Source organism: Giraffa tippelskirchi, chromosome 4, assembly GCF_054371585.1.
Source record: "Giraffa tippelskirchi isolate mGirTip1 chromosome 4, T2T-mGirTip1v1.2.pri, whole genome shotgun sequence".
Taxonomy (NCBI): Eukaryota; Metazoa; Chordata; class Mammalia; order Artiodactyla; family Giraffidae; genus Giraffa; species Giraffa tippelskirchi.
The window spans coordinates 122,102,727-122,126,517 of NC_137278.1; the positions used below are offsets into that span (position 1 = coordinate 122,102,727).

At 37.3% G+C, this 23,791-nt stretch overlaps 1 long non-coding RNA gene across 1 annotated transcript in view; it reads left to right on the plus strand.

Annotated features, from left to right (window-relative positions):
- The window catches only part of LOC145546656 (uncharacterized), an 87,108-nt gene that overhangs the window by 21,565 nt on the left and 41,752 nt on the right, over nt 1-23,791 (plus strand). Inside the window, exon 2 of the long non-coding RNA XR_014083126.1 lies at nt 4,711-4,809. This is a non-coding gene — a long non-coding RNA (uncharacterized LOC145546656). The remainder of the gene's footprint in view (nt 1-4,710; nt 4,810-23,791) is intronic.

The following is a 23,791-nucleotide window of genomic DNA, read 5'->3' on the forward strand; positions in this document are numbered from 1 at the left end:
TGAACCCTATCACAAGGTTTTTTAGGATCATGTTGGGATATTGTGAATAATGGAATTTAAAATTAGTTGCATTTAATATTTCTAAGTGTCTTCAGACAAAAATAAGTAGGCATTCTAATGGTTTCTTTTTTAATGCCAGTAAATTGGATTCTCTTTGGAGATCCCTCAAACAGAAGCCATCTAAGTTTTTTGAAATGTGGCAGTCTGTCAGTTAACACGTTTATCCAGGCCACATATGGCATGGATTTTAGAGGAGACAGAATAAGGCAGGAAACTGATTAGGAGGCTTATAGGATCTATATTATAGAGACACAGAAGGGCAAAACCAAGGTAAGGGTTTTAATTTGACAGATTTTATGAAGATTGAATCAATATGTGACAATAGAAGTAAACAGAGTAGAGGAGGAATAGAAAGAGAGACAGAACAAGAGGAAAAGACAAACAAAGAGAATTGAATATTTTGGAAGAAAATGTTATCGGTGGATATAGAGAATGCAGAATAATGACTAGGGTTTGCTATATGAGGGAGCAGGAAGAAATGGTGATCCTGTTAATTTTTGATGGTTTTATCAATGGCCGGCCATCTTTCCAATAATGTAATAACAGCGAAGTTTTCATTTTAATTTTAATTTCACATCAGTATTGTTACAGAGTTCTTTGCCTAGGTAAATAAACAATGGAGAAACTGAATACTTATTCATACATTTTAGTTCTTTTATATCAATCGTTAGTGTCAAACATTACAGCTGATCACATCAACTAATTTTGTAGAAAAATTGCAGAAGTCTTTCAAAATAAAAGAGCAAGTGTTTTATTTTAGCATTAATACTGATATCTTACATCTGTATCCTTCTTTACAATTAAGAGGTTAAATTTTAACTAATGTCTACATCATTATTGTGTCTCCTAGTAGATGATGAATATTGTAAACCTGTCTCGCGCAATGAGGAGGCACACTAACATCCCTTCAAAGCTCAGCTTCTGTGAGACTTTCTGGGAAACTATCATCCCTAAGATCTCCCTCATCCCAAATCATGCCATAATATATACATATTTTTTAAATACTGCCTTGACCCAGTTTTGAGGGCCTGTAGATGCCAGTCAGTTTGCCTTCTTGAAAAGCTGATTAAGGCCACATTCCCAGCCATCTTCCTTATTGAGCTACTATACACACACCATAATTGCTCTAAGACCAAGTACCCGACAACCAAGGACAACCCCCATTTCCAAGAGTTCTCTGGAGTTAGTCAGATGACCCAGTCCTAAGAATAACTGCTTTGCTCTGCTCTTTCATCTTCTTCCTCCTGCCATGTGACGAGTCCAGGTCCTTTCCCTGAGTGACCCTGAGTGGCATGCTGTGTTCTCCCCAGGAAACTGTGCATATAGCAAAGCTAGAAAACTCTTTGCTGGTTTTCTTTCTGTGTCTGCACCTGGCCTTACCATACCTCACCTAAGGTTACATGGATAAATACAGATCTGTTGTGGTTTAGATAGTTCTTACCAGCAATAGCACCGTAAGACACCTCTAGCAAGGCGCTTGTATTGTTCGGTTGTGTTCTGTTTCAGTAGCCAGTGAGCTCCAGGAAACAGAACTGTCTTTTATTGTTCTTATTCCCATTCCTGTCATGATCCTGTCACATAGTAAGTGCTCAATAGAAGTAATAGAAATTTTTGAAATGCAGCATTGGTGAAGTGAATGGGCAATGCTTTCAGTATAAAATAGTAGCACAAAGCCACATCTGGTCCTTGTGCTATAAATTCCCTACTGAAGACCCTGAGCATTATTCTAGACAAAAGTATAAAAAATGTCAACATATTATGTTACTTTTTAAATATATAAGGAACACCCACTTGAAAACTATAGTATTACGCTACCATCCACAATTCCAATCCAAATTTGGTTGAAAATGTGGCATTTCTAAAATGAATCAAATTATCCCATCTCTTTTTTCAGTCATTCTCTGGTGGTATAGATCGTGTAGTGCTTTGCTTGGATCTCCCTTTGGTGGCAAGGCATTTATTTTCTCAGCAGCTTGGAGTATTGGTTACTGAGACCCTCTCTGAGAACTACCCTCAGCCAAAAGGAACTCTCTTGAACAGGTGGTGTTTGCCTCCAATGATTGTTCAGTGTAGAAATGAACAGGGAAGGGTGACTACAAAAACTCAACCTCCTTGTCTCCTTGTGAAACATCTCCGAAGGATCATCCTATTGCCAGAACTCTCAGGGAGAATGAATCTCTGCGGCAACTGTATTGTGGGTCATACATATGACTAACACTCTGCCTAACCCTGCTCCCCAAACTCGCTTACAGGTATTGTTCCCCAGTCCTCCGCAGTGAACTCCTGTAGGTGCATGACTGAGAGTCGCAATATCTGTTTCCCAGGGAAACCAACCTAAGACATCACTTATAAAATAAAGTGATGTGCAACTAATTTGAAACATGAAATGAAGATTTGTAAACCACTTGACCCAATATGTTAATTGAGTTCACACTTTAGTGGAAGACTAGATTTTATAGTGTTTATCAATAAATAAAAGATAATCTTAGGGCTTCCTTGGTAGCTTATACAATAAAGAATCTACCTACAATGCAGAAGACCCAGGTTTGATCCATGGGTCGGGAAGATCATCTGGAGAAGGAAATAGCAACCCACTCCAGTATTCTTGCCTGGGAAATCCCATGGATGGAGGAGCCTGGTAGCTATGATCCATGGCGTCGCCAGGAGGTGGACACGACTAAGTGACTTCTTGGACATTATAATGAGATTGATATTTTATTCCCCTCTTTCCTACATTCCCCCAATTTTGTGTTTTTCATAAAAAGTTATTTGGAATAATCGTTGATACCTTCTCAAGAGAATATTTTATTCTAGTTACTCTTTGCAGTGAAATAGACTTTTAAAAAGTTGACAAACCTTCTTTTAGAAAAAACCCAGAAACATCATTTAATCTATATGAAATATTCAAAACATTTGATGATGCACTTAACCCATGTTAAATAAACAAATAAAATCCCACTATAAAGGTTTTTGAATCTAAGGATACTGAATGAAAAATGAATTTTCCAGGAATAGTTTTAGCTCTCAACAAGAGCTGCATATTACTATGTAGTTATTTTAACAGTATTAGCTGCTGTTGTGCCAGTTTCCTTGTGACTATTTTAATCATCCTTACCCATGCATCATTTCCTATGGCAAATTACACACACTTAGGAATTTTTTTTCGTCTGTTCCAGTTCAGCTCCTCTTTACTTCTAAGGCTTACAAATTTAGTTTAATCATCTATAACAAATCAGCCAAAGAGAAAAAATAAACAACAGAGAGTGATTTGGGGTAAACTGAGACTCCATCAGCATCAAAGGGACTTCTTATTTATGTTATTTAAGATGACCACAAATTATTGAGAACTGACAAAGAAAAGATGGTGGTAAAAAAGGAGGAAGTTCTTGGTTTTTCTTTCTAATAAGATAGTTTATTTGGGGAAGAATATTCTAGTGTACCAGATATAAATAAGCAGGTAGAAAGGAAAGAAGAGAAGTAAAATGGTATCAAGTTATTTTGGGAATTAAAGTAATTCAAATTCGTAAGTCTTTGCCAAACGTGTTTTTGTTTGCTTAAAGTAGCTAAGCTAGTGTTTTGCCATTCTGGCAGAGAATGGACTAGCAAGAATATTCAGTCTCCCTGGTTCCAGGTCTGATCTCCTTATGTGATTGGAAGATATCTTATAAGAAATAGACAAGAGAACTAGTAGATGAAATGATGTGCAGATTTAAGCCCTGTCACTCACCTGGCTGAAATGCCTTACAGGTTATTTTATTTCTGCCTTCTACCTGGACTGTGCTTTAGGGCTGACAAAACAGTTGGCATTTTGAACTTGCTGTTTTTTAAATCTTGGAAAAGTAGCCAGAATACTGACTTGTAACCCAAAGGCAGGACAAGTTGTTGACTACTATAATCAAAGTAGTGGTCAGTCATTCTACTTGCAATCGCTGCTTGCTTCTGATGGTGTCCTCTTTAATAATGCCATCTATTATTTTGTGATGCCTGACTCTGGATGAAAAGTTGCACATTGATTCATTCTTTGGTTCTACTAATTTTATTCTAGTGGGAATTTCAGTATAGTCATATAGCATAATGGTTAGGTTTACAGCCCCAGAGTTGAAGCTGGGTGTGCAGCCCAGCTCCATCACTGCAGTCTTGGATAATTGTGTTAACTTGTCCTAACTTGAGTTTCCTCCTCTTCAAAATGGGAGCAGTCATTATCATGCTGTTGTGAGGAATAAACAGGGATCATGTGTATAACACACTTGGCTCTGTGTCTGGCGCGGGGTTCTCAACTAGCTTTGAATCCAGCCAGAGAAGAGGGGTATTATTTAGCTGTGGACTCAGCAACCTCATATTTGATGTCGTGGCTAAGAAAATCAAGTAAATAAAAAAAAAGATAGAGGTCAGAATAGTTTCTATGTTAATTATAAAGCCCAGGCTAGAAGGCATATGTGAACTAAACTCTTTAACCAAGCTCCAGAATGAGGCCTATTTATCCATCCCGCCTCAGGCATCCCTCACTGCAGTCACATGCTCTCAGCAGGATGGTCATGTGCTCTCTGCCCGTGGCTCAGGCCTCAGAGAAAGGGGTTGAGCTGGGTATGCCAATTATTCCTTCCAGATTTACAGTCTCATAAGTGACTACCCCCCCCCACTTCTTCCTAGGGATACAGTGAGAGAAACACTCAGAGAGAGACTCAAAGTTATATTATTCTGCCACCACCACAGGAAGGAAACATCAGACATGGGAAGGAGCTTTGTGGAGTAAGTGCTCAGTAAATAATAACTGTTATCATTACACACTGACAAGTATATATTGTTTTTTATTTACTTCACCCAAAACATTAAAAATATAAGGAAATTATTTGACCTCCCATTTTTGTTTTTTAATGTATACTTAGTGACTTTTTAAATAAAAGTAAAAAATAAATTTAAAAAAATATAGGGGAAAAACTGAACTGAGAAAAATTAAGCTGTAGGAAATAAATCTGTCCCCACATACCCAAAATACATGTGCTAGAGAATTTAGAAGTCTTTGCAGTGTTATGACTGGAATAATAAACCCTAGATACGTGAGGAAAGGACAAGCACAGTTTAAAAACATATTTTTAATCTTTAATGAACTATCTAGACGGAAAAATTACAACTTGATCTGAAATGTAGACCCTGAAGTCTAAATGAAAATGAAATATTTTCATTTGCAGAATGTAAATTTCACTCATACATGTGATATTGCTTGATGTTGTGAATGTCTCCATTTGATTCTCAGCAAATATGCTAGGAGATGAACTGCATGTTTTTTAGTTTGTGACATGCTTGTATATTCCCTTCTCAGTACTCTCTGCTTCCTATATATTGTGTTAATACCTCTATTCCTTATTGTCTCTACCTACGGGTAAGGAATAATAATGGGAATGGTATTTTAAAGTATTTAAAATTTTTGTTTCTGCAACAGAGATAGTATTCTCCAAGAGCCAAGGGAATATGTGAGGCAGAAACTTTATCAAATATCAGCAGATGAATAAATAGGTAATAATGTTCTTAAACTAAAAGTTATTAAAATTTAACTCACTAGAGATTCACTGAATACAAGAAGAACACATATGAACATAATTTGGAGAATTGTATTATAAGCAATTATGATTATTTCACCAAATTTTTAAAAATTTTGATGAACAATGTGATGCTATATTTTATTAAGTAGTATATATTGGTCTCTACAGTAGAAGGGACATTTCAAGTACAAGAGACTTTATCTTTAGTTCTTTGCATATAGTGCTCACCACATAACAATTTTCCAAAGATTGGTCGAATGAATATTTGCTGGAGATAACAGGCATTGGTTAAATAAATAGCTTTAAGTTGAGAACATCAGTGTCAATGAGGAGGTCTTATTTACTAAAGGCTTATTTACTACTTCACGCAATATTTCTTTGCTTATGACATTGTTTTTCATGTTTACCAGAGTCCCATGCTTTTGCCACATCAGGTTTGATACCTTAGAAGAGCACATTTATATTTTTTTTCCATCAACTTTCAAGATAGCCCTCTAGCTTTCACTCAAATTCAGATAATTTGGAGGAGAAAAGAGCTGAAAAAAAAAAAACTGTCAAACATAATTATAGAGTGCAGCAGTCCTCCCAGTAATGGGAATGGTTCAGTGGTTATTTTTGAAACACGCCTGCACTAATATACTGTGCTTGAGTTCTTCAAGTACTTCAAGATATTTGCTTTTTATGAACATGGGTGAAATTTTTCCACTTATGTTTTATATTAGATGAGTGCAAAGTTGCTGACTAAAAACCAGAAAAATGTGAGATTTTAATTATCATCCTAAGACACTCCACATGCATATAAATGAATGTTGTAACCCTTTCTCTGTTGCTCACTCCAGTTGTTTTCCCAAGGTCCCCCTGAGAAACAGCGTTATGTTGAGTCATGTTTTGCCAAGTCCTTTGCAAAATGAGAGATTCAGTGCAAATTGTGATTATTTCATGATGTGTCCACTAATGTTTTAGTGTCATATCATGATGATTTCATGATGTATCGTTATTTCCAGTTCCAACTTGAGTGTTTATTATCTGACACGTAAATTCCAGGACATATCGTAGCATTAATGGCTTTTGCAATAACAACATGTACAAAATAGTCCATATTGGAGGAGGCTACATATTTGGAACATAGCTCTGCATTTTTTCCTGCCTAAAATTTGATCCATTCCTTCTCCTGCCTTTGTTTTTATGTTGTATTTGCACAAGTTATATTCATAAGGTTCAGAGACAGCTTGCCTCCTGATAGGAACATGACTAATTCATTTTAGGGAGAGACCTGTTGGTGTTATTTTTAAATACCCTTTAAAAAATACCTTTAAGACCCTCAAAATAGAGTACATCATTATATTTTCCAGCCATGTAAGCCATTTCACATTGGCAATATTATCTCATAATGCCTTTCTTTTCACTTCCAAATGGCCTGGAAAATTTGGTGCAGTACTAGACTTTCTAGCTAGTATGAGCATGTTTTGTTATTAAAATGCTGCCTTTTTTTTCCTGCTTGGAGCTTACAGCTTTTTAAGTTTTGAAAACAGCTTTATTCATGTAAGTAGCATGTTGTTAGAATTTAGGGGGCATTAGAAGGGAGTGTTACACCATTCTAGAAATAAATGAGAGAGGGTACTTCAGCTTGTTTTATATTTAACACTGTGAGTTATTAAAGAAATAAAAAACAAAAATGTTTGGAAATTCTAAAATCTGCAGTTCCCAGGAAATTTTAATGATTTGTCTCAAAATTTAGCTAATTATTTGCATAGGTGGAGTAGATGGTAGCTTAGAGAAAGATGTATTTGAATAGTGGTGAAATAACCTCCCAACTAAGATTGAGTTCTGCAATTAATTCTGATATGGCAGTTTCTCACATTACTCAGCCCTTGAGCTTAAGGCACTGATGGTTTCTGATGAAACATACATGAATCAGGGAAGGGATACACATCAAATAATTACAAGTCATTCATACCACTTTCTTTTGTTTATTATCAGTTTAGCCAGTCCGAAGAGAAAGCAAAATAAATAGGCAGTCTTCCTTTAGGAGGAAAGGAATTCATAGCATAGCTAAGTAGTCAGTTTCTTGAGCTCTTTTCATTGTGACATACTTAATAGATAATGTCTAAAAGCAAAACACTCTTCTGTGTGCACGCCAGTAGTGTGCAGATCCCTGTATCTTAGCAGTGATTCATCCCATCCCTTCTTTGGAAAGGTGGCAGAATGTAGTGTTTCTGATGCAGGCTCTGGAAATAGATGGCTAGGCTCAAACCCCAGCTCTGCTACTTTCTGTGAGTTCTTAGTTAAATCACTTAAACTCTTTAGGTTGCAGTTTCCTTATTGGTAAAATCAGCATAGTAATTGCACCTTTTTTTCATTCATTTATTGAGAGGGTTAAATGAGTTAAGCCAAGTAACACACACAGCACAATTCGGTAAGCCCTCAACTAATAGCTGCAATTATTATTACATCATATTTCATGGAAGAATCCAAATTGGAATGTAGATCAGAGAGATTAATATTATGTTTGTGCCATGTTGGTATAATATACTGTCAGCTATAAAATGTAGTTCCTTTGTAAGTAGTAAATGTGGTACCAGAATTTAGCAGAAGTAAAGCCTAGTATAAAATCAGTTTTTCTGTCCTAAGTATCACTAGGATTTGTGTTGAAACTTCTGAATGAGTATTTTCACTCCTAAGATTTCCCTGTTTTTAACATGTTGGTGTTGGGTTTGATATGTTTATATTCATGACATAAAGTCTCATTAAAAAAAAGATAAAGTAAAAAGAGTATATCCCCTCTTCTTTTCCCTCCCCTGACAAGCCTGTCTCTGAAGCACAGGGGCACATTTGGAATAGCATTTGAAGAAAGAGCTGTGATGTGAGTGTGTGTGTGTGTGTGTGTGTGTGTGTGTGTGTGTGTGTGTGTGCCCAGCTTGATGAAGTCCCTATAGGAAAGACAAATAGGAGACTTTTAGCCTATATAGCAGCAGCTAGTCCCTCAACCTTTACACTTTATATCCATAAGCATTTACTCCAGAATTTTCCAAAATAATAACAACATTAAAAAAAAAAAGGAAGACTGTTCAAACACTGAATTATCTGTGAGAGTCAGCCAAGTTACACCAGCTGCATTGGCTCGATTCCTACTTCTGGGCTCCAAGGCGGGTAACAAAAAAAAAATCTCCATGAACAGTATTTTAAGAATTTTGGCAACACACAAGACAGGGGAATTAAAAATAATTCTTTGCTGAAAACAGAATTGGTGGAAAACAATTCTGTTTGTTTGCCATAGTCCACCAAGCTATCTAATGGCCAGCAGTTAGAAGGCAAACACATATGCCCAAAAGTGCTATCCAAAGCCACATGTCCCTCTAATAAAGGCCAGTGGCTCAGTGACTGAGTCCCGGGAATGAGAAACAGCAGTGGACTTAACACAAAGCGTAAAATGGATTCCCCATATTACTATTTTTTAGCTGAAGCGGTGACATTTCCCAACAGCTAGTATAACCTAGGATGTGTTTGGGCTCGTGGGGGAGCTTTGTTTTATCCCTGATTTTCTTGTCCCTTCCTTTAGGTCATTAAGTAGGGCTGATTAGTTTCTTTCTTTGGTTCCCTGTGGAGTTTTATTTCTTCTTATATGGCCACATTCATTTTGTATAAAAAGGCAAAGGAGAAACAGTTTAACAGGGCTATACTGTATCTTATGTAGCAAAGACTCTTTAGAAGCAGACTAAAGTTTGGGACTTGAAATTAATTGAAGAAATTTAAATATTGGCAAGAAGGAGGAGTGTAAAACAGTATGAGGAAGGACTCAATATAGTGATTTAGTTTTGTTTGTTTTTTTAATTGGAAAGGATGGATAACCATGATCATTCCTAAGTAATCATTATCAAATACTTGTTTTGATGTGGTGCTGTATTGCTCTTTCTCAAGAAGAGATTCAACAGGCCTTGACTTTGTCCTCAAAAAGTTTATGATCTTTCTCACATATAGGGTTATCATTACCATCTTTCTAAATTCCATATAATGCGTTAGTATACTGTATTGGTGTTTTTCTTGTATCAAATAATAGAAAATAAGCACAGCAGAATGCCACATTAAGGCCTTGTTCAGTGTATTCAAGACATGAAAATAAAAATGAGATGTTAGAATGCAACTTATCTAAGGAGATAACTATTTGAATTTCAAGTAGATGGAGAAGGAAGACCTATGGGAAAACGTGAGGAGGGAGAAGTCTTTCTGGTTCAGAAGAGTACATGGCATAAATGGCAGTATAAAAAGGAGGTGAAACTGCTTTCCATGGGATAAAAGTGTTGGAGCCTTATCTAGGATGGGTTGAGGACTATCAGATAAAGGTGTGATAGGTTGTAGACTGGGGGCCTTCACTGCAGCCTCTCTCGAATCAGACCAGTGGTGCAATGGAGAGGGAAATAAAAGCTCAGAAGTAGCTTTTTTTTTTTTTTTTTTTTTTTTAACAAGGTGATTTATAAGTGTTATGCATTTGGATTATATAACCATGGCAAACAAGACATCATAAATCTAGAATTCAGTCTTGGTTCCAGGTGACACAGCTTATGTGAAACTTCATTGTGATAATAAGGAAGATGCTCATGTGTTAACATTTCCTCAACTTGCTGTTCCTAAGATTCAAGGGGAATGAACAGCAACAAACTCATAGTTCTGGGCTTCTAGAACACAGTGCATTCCTTACTATATGAAAGCTTTTTAGATAATGAACTAGAAATGTGCCATGAGCAGAAAAAGAGAAGACAAGAGAACTTCTACTTCAACAGCACCCTGTTGACTTGATCAACAAATACTTCTTGTGTTGCTTGTCTGCTATCACACTAGTGCCATGAGATCAAATAACTATCCATGAACAGCAGCTCAGCCCAGAGGAATGCCTCCTTTGCCATCTATAGGCATTAATAGCATCACAGACTAGAGAAATAATTTGTGTACTCATGTATTCATTTCATTTATTTTCATTTCATTGGCCTTTGAGGTCTGACCTATTTTAAAATATTGCCGAGTCTTTTGTTCAGGTCTTAAATTTGTTTTCTCAGTCAAAAGTAATAGGGATCATTCAAGCAGCTCTTCTAATCCTCTCTCTTTCATGCACATTTTTAAGGCTGATCACAAAGTATCTTTTTCTGTTTTGCTATTTGAGCCTATTTCTTTCCTGGTTGAATAAAAATGCTGTCTGTTTCATTATTCATTGCTGTGTAGCAAAACAACCTAGTCTTAATGGCATTAAACAGTTATTATTATCACTCATGATTTCAGGGATTGACTAGACTCAGGGTAGTGGTTCTCACTCAGAATCTTCTGCACCATTGTAGTGAGACAGTAGCTGGAGCTGGACTCATTTTGAAGGTTTCCTCTCTTACGTCTGACACGTAGTCTGGGAGCAGTTGAGCTTCTCACTGTCTCTCTCGCTCTCTCTCTCTCTAGGTGCTCTTCATGTGGTATCTCCAACATGGAAGTGTAAGGTGACCATGGCAAGTCAATGCTTAAAGTGCGAGTCCTGAAAGAGCTAGCCAGACAGCAGCTGTCTCTCAGTCTTGGAAGTCAACTAGTAATACTTCCTCAGCCATCTATTTGTTAGAAGCAAATAACTAAGATCAATTCATATTAAAAGGGAGGGGAATTAGGCTTGTCTTTCGAGAGAGAAGTGCCAAAGAATTTGTGATCATTAAAACCTGCAAGTGCTTGTGAGCTAAGTCGCTTCAGTTTTGTCCAACTCTTTGCTACCCTGTGGACTGCAGCCCACCAGGCTCCTCTGTCCATGAGATTTCCCAGGCAGGAATACTGGAGCGGATTGCCATGCCTCCAGGAGATCTTTCAGACCCAGGGATTGAACCTGAGTCTCTTAAGTCTCCTGCATTGACAGACTGGTTCTTTGCCACTAGCACCACCTGGGGAGCCCTAAAACCTGCACAGTCTTCATTAATCTGGTCTCCTGTCTATTCTTCATAGGGATGCTAATACTTTCTCTAACTCACTACTTCAGCCATTATATTTTTCCTTTTCCATTATAAACATTTTATTAAGCATCAAATCACATTTGTAAATGTACTAGGAAAGTGTAAAACATAATTCAGGGATAAATGCAGGGATACTTTTTCTGACTTTTAGAGGTATACTATCTGTCACAGACAACAGAAAATAAAGCACTGATCAAAGCCAGATGTCAGTATTCAATATATATTTATTAAAGATCTAGTATAGGTCAGACACTGTGCTAAGTTCTAGGAATACAGAGATGAATAAGACTCATGTTCTGCATTCCATGCACTCATGGTCTAATCTGTATCATGGCCATAATGAAGCAGTTTGATTAAGAGGCATACACCATTCCACTGAGAACACTTTCCTCAAGATTTCTAGCAATTCCCATCTTGTCAAATCCAATGATACCCAAAGGCCAAGTCTGTACCCATCTTCTTAGTCCATCTCTCGGCAACCAGAATTTGACATAGTGAACCTTTTTGATATACTTTGTTTAACTGATTTTTTGGACACCACTTTCTTGCTTATCTTCTTTACTGCCTTCTCTTTTTTATTCTCCTTTGCTACATCCTTTTTCTATAATGTTGGAGTGTCCCAGGGCATAACTCTGAATCCTCCTCCTTTCCTTCTCTAATTCTCTACTTGCTATCTCATGGATTTTAATGTTACCTGTAAACAGGTGACCCTCAAATTTATCTTTCTAACCCTAGCCATCCCATAGGCTCCTTAGTAGTCTTTCTAATTGCATATCACCTTCAACTGACCACTGGACAAACATAAAAATCCAGACTCCAAATAGAACTTTTGATTTCGTTAAATGCTCTGATCTATTCCTATCTAACTTCTCCATCTGAATTTATGAGACTACCATTTACTCCTCACGAAAGATACCTAGAGGTCATTCTTGATGACTCTGTTGGTCACCATAAAAATGTAAGTCCTGCTGGTACTACAATTGAAATATATCATGATCAGTACACTGTTTTCTTATTATTTCTATTTCTACAACCACCTTCTACGTACTATGTGCAACACTTGGAACATAGTAGGTGTGCAATAAGACAGGATGAGTAGATGAATATATGCATCAAGTATAAGAGTAACATAGGATAGTGTTTGTTCCTATCACACATGGATGTGTATTGTGAAGTAGAGAAGGCTGCTGCTGCTGCTGCTAAGTCGCTTCAGTCGTGTCTGACTCTGTGCGACCCCATAGACGGCAGCCCACCAGGCTCCCCCGTCCCTGGGATTCTCCAAGCAAGAGCACTGGAGTGGGTTGCCATTTCCTTCTCCAATGCATGAATGGGAAAAGTGAAAGTGAAGTCCCTCAGTCGTGTCCGACTCTTCGTGACCCCATGGACTGCAGCCTACCAGGCCCCTCCATCCATGGGATTTTCCAGACAAGAGGACTGGAGTGGGGTGCCATTGCCTTCTCCGTAGAGAAGGCTATAGGGTAACAATTCCAAGTAGAGAGGATTAGGGAAGACATCTAGTCTCTGTTGGTCAATACCTGAGACCTTGTGAAGGATATTAAGCTGTATGAATACCAAAAGGAATCTTTTTCAATACATACCATCAGTTGAGAAAAGTTAGTAAAGAGACATTCCACTATGAAACGGGTCTTTTCAAAAAGTTACAGAAAAATCAGGAAGGTTGATGTTAACAATTAAAGTCATTTTCCCCATTATCTGATGAATTCAAAATGACTTGATGAAGATTTGAACTCTCACTGCGTCCCTCCTCATTGCAGATTTTCATTCTTTCTCTTAAGGTAAAAGTTATTTTCCTTTCTTCTTTGGTATTTTGTAGGACCAGTATTTTATTCTCATTTGCCAGAGGAAAAAAAAATTTTTCTGAAAAGTAAATATGGTTTTTCACTTTAAAATATCTTGTTAGAAAAGTTCCCTGGAAGCTTAGTACACTGATACCCCCCCCCCCAAAAAAAGAAAATATCTTTATGTGTCTTGTCACTTCCATAGGGAATAATAAAATTCCCCCATTTGTTAGAAGCATATGCCTTGGTGTCCAATATCCAGAATGCTTTTTTGAAGGAAATTGTGTATCTACATTATTTTTATTTCTGAAATGCAGTGCTACAATCAATTTTCAAGCTGCACTGTTCACTTGTTTTCTTTTTTTTCTTTAACTTTTTTCTTTTTCTGGTATGAGGCATTTTAGCTGCAAGTGCTTTCAAGAGCACTTTACAAAAATGTATTAAAATTATCTGGAGCTGAGGTTTGACTTAGTTAAAAAGATTCTTTTAATTTGCCTCCCCCAAGTGACCTACTCAAATTACTTTTGAAAGAAAAAAAAATAGTTCTGGGCATGCCTGGCAACTATCTGATTGGAAACAGCTATTAGTCCTAGGGCAGGTTGATCAACCTTTTTCTATGCCAAATAGCTCCTTTGCTTCTTACCTGAATTATACAAATGAGTGAAGGTTAAATGAGGTAGGGAGAGGTTTAGAGGTGGCAAAAAGAAACAGGGCAACTTTAAAATCCAGCTATAGGTTATGCCTTTTCCCTCTTCAAAGATGGCATTACAGAAGTAAAAATAGCAGTGGCAACAAAAACTAACATTTATTGTTTCCTATCTGCCAGCCACTGTAAACCACTCTGTGAAGCAGTTACTAACTACGCACACTCTTCAACTAAGGAACCTGAGGTTCAGATTGGGGGTGTAATTTAATTAATATTGGGCTTCCCTGGTGGCTCAGATAGTAAATGATCCCAGCCAGTGAACAGTGGAACTGGAGTTTTCACTCGTTTGTTTTATTTCCATGCCTACAGACACAGATCAGGCCCCTTTTCCTTCTCCTCTCACTTCCCCCTCATCCCTTTTTATCTTGGCTGAGCCAACCCCCAGCCCCCTCATAGTTTTTTCTTTTGGAAGTCTGTAGGGGCATAGGGCAGAGTGATTTTGCTGTCTAATGGGCTTAGGTAAGCTGCCTAAATACAGAATGTGCTAAAGACAGGCCTGGCTACCCAATTATAGTCTCCTTTTAGCTTTGGCTAGAGAGAAATCCCCAGAGCAAGTGTTAAACTTGGTCACCCACGCTACTTCCTTTCTTGGCTGAGAGTCAGGCAGAGTGAATTTTGAATCCGGCATAAAGTCTTATTCAGGAAATAATAACTGCCACAACCCAAGCACTCTGTGTCTCAGCTTTGGAACTGGATTCATGATCATTGTCCACTTTTATTGGCTTTGATAGGGTGTGCGCCTGTCTTCAGAATAAACACAATCAGTTTATTTGCTGTTTTGGTAGTTTATAGCATGCTGCCTTTTAAAATTATAATAGCAACTCTATACATTGGTAGCTCTTGCATGGAAATATTTTCCTCCCCCAAATATTTAACAAATCTATATTAAAGCAACATCCTTCATAGAGTAACGGTTCTGTCGTCACTCATAGGTACCTGATATATTTTTTTAAGACATATATTCTCTTCTTGAAAAATTTAAAAAGTTGTTTATTTGGAAACAGTTGGGTTCAAGTAACTGTACTTATCTCTCCCATCTATTTTGCTGCTGTTATCACTTCCGGCGTTTTGTTAAGAGATGTGGAGTTAATTTCTTGAAAATAGAAATGCTGAATCTTGATGCTTCTTAAAGTAAAATACTTTGTAATATATATTGAATAGTCGCAAAAACGAAGATGGCACAATGTTAATATATTTAATTTGAAAAGGAACAAATAAAACAAAATTTCAAAACCGAAAGACTCAGGTCTGAGTTATTTGAAAATAAAGGATCTTGAGAAGTACATCATACAGATGTAGTTGACATGTTAACTGTAAGCACTATTGGATGCTACTGTACACATAATTATGTCTTGAAGGATAGGAGGAATCAATACCCAGCACTAGCTCTACTTTTCTGTGAAATTTCCATGAAATAAATTTTATTCCTTCCTGGCTGGCCTCAGCGATCTCTCTCATTTGTAAAATCATAATTCTCCTGCTTATTTATATGACTCATTCCTTCTTCATTCTCTGACCCCTAAGAATAAACCAAATCTGTTACAACTTTTACTTCATGGTGATCTTACATTTTACAATTATATATTTACCTGTAATTATTTAATTTGATGATATTATTATCTAATAATGATCCCCTGCACTGTGAGTTCTATGTGGTCAGTAATCATGTATTTATTCACTAACCTAGCTGCATCTCTAAGGACTGTGTTGATATAGCAGGGATTCAGTAAACACTACTTAAATAGATCAATCAGTGAGGGAAAGAATGTAACACTGATCTGTTGGCTTTCCATTATCTCCCAGTAGACTGTGAATACAGTGTATTTCAAAATGAATTCAACAGATATTTAGTTACCACCTACTATGTCTCAGACACCGGTTTAGGCACTAAGCATAAAGCAAGGAATATAATTGGACACATTTCCTGGTGGCTTAGCAATAAAGAATCCACCTGCAATGCAGGAGACACAGGAGACCTGGGTTCGATCCCTGGGTCAGGAAGATAAGTGGAGGAGGAAATGGCAACCCACTCCAGTATTCTTGCCTGAAAATTCCATGGCAAGAGGAGCCTGGCAGCCTACAGTCCATGAGGGTCACAAAGAGTCGGATACAACTGAGCACATATGGCACACTAGCACAACTATATGCAGCCCAGTCTCATATAGCTTGTAGGTGTGGGGTTGGGATAGAGAAATAGATATTAAGGGATCCTATAAGTAAATAATATATACAGAAAGTGATTGAAGCTATGAAAACAGTATAAAGTGGTATGTGAGAGAACAAGTAGGGATCTTCTTTAGATTATAGTGTCAGAGTGCCTTTTCTTTGGCACATTTCATACACATTGGTAATTTTGTTATATTTTAATGCATATTTTTAATGCATAATTAATATGCATCTTTGTGTCTTGTTTATCTAACCTATATGAACACAGGGGATAGTATTAAATACTCCTTTGCCTTTCCAGAGCTCTAAATCCAATGCTGATCACTCATTATATCCTTTGTAATTGGTTGGAAATATATTCTATTCAAATTCTTAAAAGCTTAAGGCTTAAGTAAGAGGCTGGAGAAATGTTTGCTTATAGACTTCGCAAATAACTGAGCTTGGTCAGTAATCTGACTCACAAAAGCCCATTTTAAAACTGAATCTCTTGGGATCTACAAATTGCACCACTGGATTTATTTCAAGTCAGCACATTACAGGTTGTCTAAGTGAACTGTGTTATTTCCTGTTATTGATGTCCATAAACTCTTAAAAGCAGTAACTTTTCCTCTAAGTTAATTTAAATTGACTCTTGAAAATAAAATCTGTTAAGGTTTTCTGTAATAGAACCATATTTCAGGGTAGGACTGGTATAAAGATTTGAAAGCAATTATTTATTCTATTTTCTTTGATTCTCTCCTGTGTCATAGCTGAAATTCACTTCTAGACCAATACTGGCTGAGACCAATACTAGTCTGAGAGAAATGAGGGAAAAATGATGAGTTTATTTGGAAAGTGAGAGAGCCTGAGTAGGGAGATTAGGGGCAGGTTTTCCTGTAGAGAAATTGAACCAAAGCTTTTTCTTGCTTCTCCTGGGAAAAAAGAATATATTTCACTACCCTTTCAGTCATATCCTAGGTTCTGTTGCCACTGTTCAAATTTGTTAGTAATTGGAAAGATTAAAATATAGCTCTTTATTTCTCCCTTTTTAGTTTGACTGTCTGGAAATTTGTGTCTCATTCACTGGTCAAGAAGGACTAAAGTCCACATAAATGTGGCACCCTCTTTTTGAAATTTATTACACATTTTTCCTTTTAGAAGTTTTCAGTTGGATAGCAATTTGTAATACTATTGCTTACATATATAGTAATGTAGGGGCTACAAAATCCCTTATATATTGTTTACACGTAAATTGTTGTTAACATCTGATCTATTAACTGTACCTTCTCCACTAGAAGGTTTAGAGTAAAAATACTTCTCTGGGTAACTTGAATGATGTAAGTTGGGGTAAACTTTCCATCCCCAATGTTTGGAATAGATGTCAACAATTCCAGATAGGCTTCCAAATCTAGATGACCTAGTTAATTTTATTTCAGGGCAGTGAACAGATGGTGAGTGCTTTTTGTCTATCTGGCATTAACGTGCACTCTGTCACCATCAGACTTAACAGTGGCAGATGGCAGTTGTGTTAGCAAACATTCAGTCCTTTCCCCTCAGTCGTCCCCTTTGGACTGAGGAAGGCCTGGTTTTGGCTTACAGCTGACTCACACTGTGGCCACCTCTCCAGGGAAGCCTGAGGGGAGAATGTCAAACCACCGGAAACCCTGGGTAATGCAGGTTTTCCGGTTCACCCATGGCAACAGGCACAGCTGGGGCCTCTTCAAAGGCCTGTGGTAGTAGATATTACCTTCTCAGTGTGAAATCCATCGGGATTCAGTGCTTACTCCAGGGCCAATTTGAGCATTTCCATGGGATAGATAGGTTTTTTTCACTCTCTTGTGAAAAAATACCTGAGTATATGAGGGTAGCCTTTCTTGGCCTCTGGTGAACTTTTCTGTATAGAGAAACAAGCCAGCCATATTTAGCAGTTTTATCCAGCATCATGAATCATTTAACTGCCTTGGTTGATCTTTAGAGTATCCAGATTTCATTGTTTAAAAAAAAATTTTTTTTTTAAAGTAAGTTCTCCCTTTTTGGGAATCCAGGTGGGAACATGTTGCAGATGCAGTTGTGTATTTTGGATTTATGTAAAGGACTTCATGGCATCCTAATTGCTACGCACGTAGGATAAGATGAGTACTTAACTTATGAACCAATTTTCTAAAATTATCAGACTCAGTTGAGATTGTGAAGATGCTGTCCTGGAAAATATAGGAAGTTTCAGGAAACCTAAAAGTTAACTTGTTTTTGTAGAATTTATAGAATCGAGCAAATAATGCAAGTGAAATAATATGGGTGAGAGATTTATCAAATTGTCCCCATTTTATGGACACATATTTTTTCAACATTCAAGATGTTAAAATTTTAAATCTTTTTAACATTCTATAAAGGACAGAAATGGTATGGACCTAACAGAAGCAGAAGATATTAAGAAGAGGTGGCAAGAATATACAGAAGAACTATGCAAAAATGATCTTCATGACCCAGATAATCAAGGTGTGATCACTCACTTAGAGCCAGACATCCTGGAATGTGAAGTCAAATGGGTCTTAGGAAGCATCACTACGAACAAAGCTAGTGGAGGTGATGGAATTCCAGTTGAGGTATTTCAAATCCTCAAAGATGATGCTGTGAAAGTGCTGCACTCAATATGCGAGCTCATTTGGAAAACTCAGCAGTGGGCACAGGACTGGAAAAGCTCCGTTTTCACCCCAATCCCAAAGAAAGGCAATGCCAAGGAACGCTCAAACTACCGCACAATTGCACTCATCTCACACACTAGCAAAGTAATGCTCAAAATTCTCCAAGCCAGCCTTCAATAGTATGTGAACTGTGAACTTCCAGATGTTCAAGCTGGATGTAGAAAAGGCAGAGGAACCAGAGATCAAATTGCCAACATCCACTGGCTCATTGAAAAAGCAAAAGAGTTCCAGAAAAACATCTACTTCTGCTTTATTGACTATGCCAATGCCTTTGGCTGTGTGGATAACCACAATTCTTAAAGAGATGGGAACACCTGACCTGCCTCTTGAGAAATCTGTATGCAGGTCAAGAAGCAACAGTTAGAACTGGACATGGAACAAAGACTGGTTCCAAATCGGGAAAGGGGTACATTAAGGCTGTATATTGTCACCCCTCGTATTTAACTTATATGCAGAGTATATCATGAGAAACGCTGGACTGGATGAAGCACAAGCTGGAATCAAGATTGCCAGGAGAAATATCAATAACCTCAGATATGCAGATGACACCACAGTTATGGCAGAAAACAAAGAACTAAATAGCCTCTTGATGAAAGTGAAAGAGAGTGAAAAAGTTGGCTTAAAGCTCAACATTCAGAAAACTAAGATCATGGCATCTGGTCCCATCGCTTCATGGCAAATAGATGGAAACAATGGGAACAGTGAGAGACTTTATCTTTTTGGGGCTCCAGAATCACTGCAGATGGTGATTGCAGCCATGACATTAAAAGATGCTTGCTCCTTGGAAGAAAATTTATGACTAATCTAGGTAGCATATTAAAAAACAGAGACTTGACTTTGCCAACAAAGGTCCATCTAATCAAAGCTATGGTTTTTCCAGTAGTCATGTTTGAATGTGAGAGATGGACAGTGAAGAAAGCTGAGTGCTGAAGAATTGATGCTTTTGAATTGTGGTGTTGGAGAAGACTCTTGAGTGTCCCTTGGATGGCAAGGAGAGCCAACCAGTCCATTCTGAAGGAAATCAGTCCTGAATATTCATTGGAAGGCCTGATGCTGAAGCTGAAGCTCCAGTACTTTGGCGACCGGATGTGAAGAACTGACTCTTAAAAAGACCCTGATGCTGGGAAAGATTGGAGGAGGGAGGAGAAGGGGACGACAGAGGATGAGATGGTTGGATGGCATCACCGACTCAATGGACATGTGTTTGAGTAGACTCCAGGAGCTGGTTTTGGACAGGGAGGTCTGGTGTGCTGCAGTCCATGGGGTCGCAAAACTCGGACATGACTAAGCAACTGAACTGAACTGAAGTGAACATTCTATTTCAATTTTTATTTTGCAAAGACATGACTTTTTAGAGCAGTTTTAGATTCACAGCAAAACAAAGTATAGAGATTTCCTATAGACCCTCTGCTCCCATACATGCCTTGTTGTTGTTGTTTCATTGTTGTCATGTCCGACTCTTTTGCAACCCCATAAACTGTATCCCACCAGGCTCCTATGTCCATGGAATTCCCCAGGGAAGAATATGGGAGTGTGTTGCCATTGGCCACAAAAATGTGCAATTTCTTTCTCCTCCCATGCATGCATAGCTTTCCCCATTATCAGGATCTCCCACCATGACACATTTGTTACAGTTGATGGATCTACATGACACAGCATAATCACCCAAAGCCCATTGTTTACATGGGTGTTGCACATTCTGTGGGTTTATCCAAATGTGTAATGACATTATCCGTCATTATAGTATCAAACAGAGGAGTTCCATTGCCCTAAAAATCCTCTATGCTCTGCCTGTTCATCCTTCCCTCCCTCCTAACCCCTGGCAACCACTAGTATTTTCACAGTCTCCATAGTTTTGCCTTTTCTAGGATGTCATATGTTTGGCATCATATAGTACATAGCCTTTTCAGATTAGCTTTTTCACTGTTTCAATTTTGGTAAGTCTTATCCTGAACTGATCATAGGTATGCAAAGTTCAGTCAACAAAAATGTGATTGATAATATAAATTGCATATATCTCATAATGCAAATCTGGAAATATCATCAGAGCTGTTAAGCCATGCCTGAAAATCTCTGTTTGTAATTTATCTGAATTAGGGCTTGGAGATAACAAGCAATGTTGGTGACTTATTATTTATTTTCACCTGAAATATGTATTTGGGATAAAATTCTTTGGTGTTATTCATGGTGATTATTCACTAGTTGATATAAAATGCTTAATAGTAGGCCAAAATCTCTTTTGGACTCAGGCCTTGCATTGTTAATGAGTGATACTCAACCACTTTAGCGTTTCAAATGGCAGTAGCCTCATTGGTTACACTGCTCAGAGTGCATTATAGCCTGCGTATTAGCTTTCAGGAGCTAACAAAATGGTTCCCTTAAATGAGTTGGCAGTATATCAAGATAATTTAGAACATACTGATGTCAATCTTTGATCTTAAATATTAAATTGGGGTGCATAAGATACATATTTTGGGACAAGCACTCTTTCAGAGTTTAGGCTCATAAATATATTGATTAAGGCATCATACGTTTAAAGGACTGATAGAGTCATCTCATCTGATTTCTTTAGTTCTAGTAATTTTCAAGTATCTTTGTAAATTTGATGAGGAAACAAGCAAGTGCACCTGGATTGCCTTTACATGTTTTTTACTTGATATTGACCTATAACATTCCTTTAAGCTGGTATTTGATATGGGATCTCTGCACTGCATTTTAGTGATTTTTGAATAGGACTGTAAATTAAGCATATTCTCATACCTTTAGAGCTACAAGTTCTTATTTTGCTTTATTTTATTTTGTTTTTGAATTACTCATACAATTGCCTCAATATTCTGCTTGATTTGCTATAGAGACCTAGGTTTATTTATGTTAATCTCATGAGAATGATGCCAAAAGTATTTTTCCTGTTGGCTTTGAAGGTGCTTTTGAAATTTATAAATATTTCAGTAGGTAGACTCAATGAATTTTAGAGCAGATATAGACTCTGAATTCATTCTAATGTTAAATCTCAGAGAGTTTGAGACTTCGGGTCACAAACGTAGAACCAAGCTGTCACTAGAACCTACATTTTTAATAGTCATTGAATAAAGCTGTTCTTGGTGTTGATACAACTAAACACTAAATTAGGTGTTCACAGGATTCTAGTGGATAAAAATTGGCAGGTGGAAGCTAAGGCTAAATTATCTACCTCAAATGTCTGCCTCTACAGAAAAAAATCACAAATTACTCGATATCAAGATACAATTCAATGGCAAGATGCTTCTGCAACCAGAGTATTGAAGTCTTTCCTGCCATCGAAACCTTACTATAAAAAAGATGTTAGTACTTTCAGCTGCTATTTATTTTTATGTTATATGTAAAATATGTCTTATATCATTGAGTAATTTCTTTACCACATAAGAGAAAAAGATTCTTGTGTGAATCCTGGAAAGCATCTTAGAGCCATGCAGGAGACCTAGCTCTCAAAAGACAAGATATTGAAGGGTACACTTGTCAAACATCATAGCTTTTCCCAACTCCTAGCTAAGGCCTATGGTGGGTAAGTAGATAAATAAATTAAAATTGCTTTTAAAGTACATAATCTAATACTCCAGATACTTTGCTAAAAGCTTTCAATTAATTTTATTTGATTCTTGTAACAACACCTTAGGTTAGGGCTATTATGACTCCCAAGTTATAAATGGGATAGCACAGGTGTAGAGAAATTAAACTTTTCCTGAGACCATGTGGCTGATTTATAAAGCTGAGATTTGAATCTGAGTCCATCTGAAACTAGCGGTGCTACACAGCTCTACAGTGGTTAAATTGTATGATCAGAGAGAACAGAAAGGCATACATATAAGGGCCTGATGAGTTTCAGGTGAAGATATTTGGGATATAGCCATGTTGAAGCCAGCTGGAACCAGCTCTCAAAAGCTGATAGTTAAACATTTAGGAAGGTTTCAAGCTGGTTGTTAAATTATTGATAATTTATCATGATCCTCTACATAGAAAACCCTAAAGACTCCACCAGAAAATTACTAGAGCTAATCAATGAATATAGTAAAGTTGCAGGATATAAAATTAACACACAGAAATCCCTTGCATTCCTATACACTAACAATGAGACAACAGGAAGAGAAATTAAAGAAACAGTTCCATTCACCATTGCAACAAAAAGAATAAAATACTTAGGAATACATCTACCTAAAGAAAAAAAAGACCTATATATAGACACCTATAAAACACTGATGAAAGAAATCAAAGAGGACACAAACAGATGGAGAAATATTCCATGTTCATGGATTGGAAGAATCAATATAGTGAAAATGAGTATACTACCAAAGCAATCTATAGATTCAATGCAATCCCTATCAAGCTACCAATGATATTTTTCACAGAACTAGAACAAATAATTTCACAATTTGTATGGAAATACAAAAAACCTTGAATAGCCAAAGCATTCTTGAGAAAGAAGAATGGAACAGGAGGAATCAACCTGCCAGACTTCAGGCTCTACAACAAAGCCACAGTCATCAAGACAGTATGGTACTGGCACAAAGACAGAAATATAGATCAGTGGAACAAAATAGAAAGCCCAGAGATAAATCCACGCACTTATGGACACCTTATCTTCGACAAAGGAGGCAAGAATATACAATGGAGAGAAGACAATCTCTTTAACAAGTGGTGCTGGGAAAACTGGTCAACCACTTGCAAAAGAATAAAACTAGAACACTTTCTAACACCATACACAAAAATAAACTCAAAATGAATTAAAGATCTAAATGTAAGACCAGAAACTATAAAACTCCTAGAGGAAAACATAGGCAAAACACTCTCCGACATAAACCACAGCAGGATCCTCTATGACCCACCTCCCAGA